Here is a 5,166-nt window from a genome sequence, read left to right on the forward strand (position 1 = left end):
ACCAGGCCAGCTGGTCCTGTTCTATCGTACCTTGAAGGGAGCTTTTCTTCAGTTGCTGTTCTCCTATTTTGCAGGCAAATTAACAAAGTTCTGTTACAGTACTAAGACTACATTTTCTTTCTCTTTAAAAATGTATTGCTCATTCTAGATGCTTCTCTGTCCTTATAATCAGTCATCTTTCAACACACTCTTGACTCATGAATTCTTGGTCTCTTGAGTAATCCTGGATTCCACCATTTCCTCTTTGAGCTTATACTGTACCTCTTGGCAGTTCACTGGAGCCACACAGGCAGACTGAGTTTTGGTCAGTCAGTTCCTTTTATATGAGCTGCTGCTGCTGAATCCCTCAGCCGTGTCTGACTATGTAGCCCTTTGGACTGTAGCCCACCAGGTTTCTCTGTCCATGGGATTTTTCAGGCAAGAATACCGAAGTGGGTTGCCATTTCCTCCTCCAGGGGATCTTCCCCACCCAGGGATCGAACCTCTGTCTCTTATGTCTCCTGCATTGTAGGTGGGTTCTTTTACCCGCCAACCATGTAAGCAGTTCTGGCTAATTCTCTGGGGGTTACCAGCAATGTTTCACAGATGGTGGCACATCATCATAAGGCATGAAAAACAGGCACAGTTCTGTTTCACAGCTTCGACTATGCCCCACTCAAACCAATCATGCACGCTACTTTTAAATGCAGTCTCATGGATTTCAATGCTGTGTGTCAACTGATGGCTTTTATAATTTCTGTCTCTAGTCTGTACTTCTCTGATCTCCAAACTCATACATACACCTGCTAATTAAAAGCTCCATTCTGATGTCCAGTAGGGTCTTTAAAATATCCCAAATCAAATTTAACATACTCCCAAATAAATTCCCAGTCTCCCCAAACTGCTTCTCCTCCTAGGCTTTACCACCTCAGGAAGTGGCACACACTTCATTCCAGTTGCTCAAGTCAAAAATCTTGACCCGTTAGAAATTCTGTGGGCTCTGCCTTCAAGACACTTCAATCTAACCCCTTCTCACATTCACTGTTGCTACCCTTGTTCAGGCCAGTCATTTCTCCCCTGGATGACTGGTCTCCTGTTTCCTATTTTTGGCCTCCAAGCTTATGCTTTTCATTGCACCTAGAGTAGAGCAATCCTCTAATAATGCTAGGTTATATCATGCCATCCAGTGCACAAAACCTTCAAATTTTTGTGGTTTTCATCTTGGAGTAAAAGCCAAGGTCCTTACTAGCGGGCAGCAGGCCTTCAACACCCATCCCTTCATTTAGCCCTGGTCTCTCTGGCCTCATCTCCCTTGGCTTCCCCACTTCCACAGTCTGCTCCAGCCATATGGGCCTTGCTCTTCCTCATGCACTCTAGGCACGCTTCTCTCCAGGGTCTTAGTACTGGTGTCTTTGTCTACTATGCTTTTGCCCAGCAGACTCCAAGATCCTCAACCTCATCTGCATGGGTCTCTTTTCAAATGTCATCTTCTCAAAAAGGCCTTCCCTCACCACTCTACATTAGCCTGCAAGCTCTGCCACTTAACCTGAACTCTCCTTCCCTCTTCCTTGCTTTCTCTGTGTCACCACATGGCATATACACTCATTATCTATCTCCTTCCATAGACTAGAAACACAAGGGAAGGGATCTTAGTCTGTTTTGTTCCCTTCCATATCCTCAGTGACTACTTTAGCCATTCCCGACACATATTAGATGTTCAATAGATATTTGCTGAATGACTGAATGAAAGAAGACACTTAGTTTCAGCTCAGCGCAGTGATTATATGGGGTGGTTGTATGAAAGGGGTTTGGAATTAGACAGACTTGCATTCAAACACTGTCCTTGCCACTCGTTAATTGTGTGGCCCTAGGCAAGTCATATTAGTCAGTTTCCTCCTTTGCAAAATGAGGGTGATAATCTCTGCCATGCAGGATTATATAAGGATTAGAGAGGATTTAATTAGGTATGAACAGGCATCCACAAAGAGTTATTAAGTACAATTTGTGTAATCGAGATGGGTACAGGACTGCTTGTGACTCGGAGCCTGGAGACACTGACACCCGAGAGTGGTCCAGCAGACTGAGGAGACGAGCATTCTTGCTTACTCCACACACAATCTTAGGCACATTAGCCTCAGCATTTTAAGAATTGAAATGTTGAACTCTGCAGAGATGAAGCATCCTGGAAACCAAAACACAAAGCAAGTTCTCTTACCCCTGGGTATATCAGAGGATATAGTGTCCCTTTTATAAATCCTTTATAAACCTTCCCCTAAGTCCTCGATCTACCATTTAAAGCCCATAATGGAATTTATTTTCAGATGCTTTTTCTAAGGATAAACCACTTTCTAAACATGTCCAGCTCAGGTCTGGAATTCTCACGTTTATGCATAATAAATACACAACCTAAGAGTTTTATTTTAAACCAAGATCCCAGTAATAAATGCCACAATCTCAGGGGGTACTGTTACCATCCTTAGTGTGGACTTCCTTGTTACCATACAGGTAATAACATCCTCAGGGCAGCCTGCAATGTAAGCGAAAAGGCCAAATCAATGGGGGAGGAAAAGGTTATTATTAAATGAAGAAGCTGTTATTTGGAATAAAAGGTGATTTTCCTAACATCACTTTGCTTGCTGAAAAGCACTTTTCTCCATGTTTTCTAAAGTAAGATTCAAAACATCATTTTCAGTTTGAAATTTCATCTTTGAAGGTTATTAACAACCTCTGAATTAAAAGAAAATCACACCACATTTTATGATTCACTGAAACCAAAGCTTGCTTGAACCCATTTCCAAACTCTTCCCCCTCTCAGCCACGCAACTGGCGGCAATGGTGTCAGGTTCTGCTGACTCCGGAGAGGAAGCAGCTTCATGGAACTCAAGGCTCCTAGTTCCAGGTACAGAACCCAGAAAACAAAATCATATAAAGCACAGACAACCTAAGGGCTGGGAGAAAACATTCACACATGATGCAACCAACAAGGAATTAATTTCCAATATACAACAGTTTGTACAGCTCAATAACAAAAATCCAAACAACCCAATAAAAAAATGGGCAGAAGTCCTGAAGAGAAATTTCTCCAATACAGATGGCCAATAAGCACATGAAAAGATGTTCAACATCACTAATTAGAGAAATGAAAATAAAAACTACAGTGAGGTATCATCTCACACCACTCAGAATGGCCACCATCAGAATGTCTACAAAATAAATGCTGGAGGGGTTGTGGAGAAAAAGGAACCTTCCTACACTGTTGGTGGGGATGTAAATTGGTGTAGCCACTATGGAGAATAGGGTGGAGGCTCCTTAAAAAACTAAAGTTACCCTATTATCCCAGCAATCCCACTCCTGGACATATAACCAGGAAAAGTCAAATTCGAAAAGATATATGTACCCCAATGTTCACAGCAGTACCTACAACAGCCAAGACATGGAAGCAACCTACATGTCCACTGACAGATGAATGGATAAAGATGGGGTAAGCATACACACCGCAGAATACCGCTCAGCCATAAAAGAGAATGAAATAACGCCATCTACAGCAACACGGATGGACACAGAGATTGTCGTGTTAAGTAAGTCAGAGGACGACAAGTACTGCACGGTATCACTTAGGTGTGGGATCTTTATGTGGAATCTTAAATATGATACAAGTGAACTTACTAGCAAAACAGAAACAGACGCACAGACATAGAAAACAAACTGATGGTTACCAAAGGGAAAAGAGGTAGGGGGATAAATTAGGAGTTTGGGATTAGCAGATACAAATTACTATGTATAAAATAAACAACAAGGTCCCACTGTATAGTACAGAGAACTATATTCAGTATCTTATAATGAATTAATAATGAAAAATATACATATAAATATAAAACTGAATCACTTTGCTGTACACCCAAAACTACCATGACATTGTAAATTACCATTTATCCTTGCCCATACGGACTTTTGGAGAAGGCAATGGCACCCCACTCCAGTACTCTTGCCTCGAAAATCCCATGGATGGAGGAGCCTGGAAGGCTGCAGTCCGTGGGGTCGTGAAGAGTCGGACACGACTGAGCGACTTCACTTTCACTTTTCACCTTCATGCATTGGAGAAGGAAGTGGCAACCCACTTGTGTTCTTGCCTGGAGAATCCCAGGGACGGGAGAGCCTGGTGGGCGGATGTCTATGGGGTTGCACAGAGTTGGACACGACTGAAGTGACTTAGCAGTAGCATACGGACTTTTATCTGAAGGGATAATGGCCCCACCCTCTGACACTGCATATTTTATAATCATATACAGTTAGACAAGAGACAAATAATGATTTTTCTAGCCTAAGAAACATCATTTGTAAATGAACCATTTACATAAACATTATTCTTGGGTCTCATCAATGTTACTGCAAAAATTCCTGTGGATGCCCAGGTTGCATACCTTACGGCAGGGTTTGTAAACTGGACATTACTGACATTGTGGACTGGACAGTTCTTGTTATGGCGGCTGCCCTGTATGCTGTAAGAAGTTTAGCAGTATAGTGTTCCTAGAGTCAGTAATATGCTACCAATATTTCATTCAGAGTGAAAGAATAACTTTGATAAACTAGTTTGATTATTTGCAAAATTGACAAGATACACCCATTTGAATGCAGAGTTCCAAAGAATAGTAAGGAGAGATAAGAAAGCCCTCCTCAGTGATCAATGCAAAGAAATAGAGGAAAACATCAGAATGGGAAAGACTAGAGATCTCTTCAAGAAAATTAGAGATATTAAGGGAACATTTCATACAAAGATGGGCACAATACAGGACAGAAATGATATGGACCTAACAGAAGCAGAAGATATTAAGAGGTGGCAACAATACACAGAACTACACAAAAAAGATCTTAATGACCCAGATAATCACGATGATGTGATCACTCACCTAGAGCCAGACATCCTGGAATGCGAAGCCAAGTGGGCCTTACGAAGCATCACTATGAACAAAGCTAGTGGAGGTGATGGAATTCCAGTTGAGCTATTTCAAATCCTAAAAGATGATGCTGTGAAAGTGTTGCACTCAATATCCCCAGCAAATCTGGAAAACTCAGCAGTGGCCACTGCTGAGTTTCCAGGACTGGAAAAGGTCAGTTTTCATTCCAATCCCAAAGAAAGGCAATGCCAAAGAATCTTCAAACTACCGCACAATCATACTCACCTCACAC

At 41.9% G+C, this 5,166-nt stretch overlaps 1 long non-coding RNA gene across 1 annotated transcript; it reads right to left on the reverse strand.

Moving 5' to 3' along the window:
• Positions 1 to 1,918: 1,918 nt before the first annotated feature.
• On the reverse strand, positions 1,919 to 2,510 carry LOC147350508 (uncharacterized). Its single transcript, XR_015148551.1, has 2 exons — positions 2,451 to 2,510; positions 1,919 to 2,161 (listed from the first exon to the last, which is right to left on the reverse strand). It is a non-coding gene; the product is annotated as an uncharacterized LOC147350508 (long non-coding RNA).
• Between the last annotated feature and the right edge of the window lie 2,656 nt (positions 2,511 to 5,166).

Source organism: Bos grunniens, chromosome 20 (genome assembly GCF_055505025.1).
Source record: "Bos grunniens cultivar Pamir isolate PY7600 chromosome 20, Bosgru_T2T1.0, whole genome shotgun sequence".
NCBI lineage: Eukaryota > Metazoa > Chordata > Mammalia > Artiodactyla > Bovidae > Bos > Bos grunniens.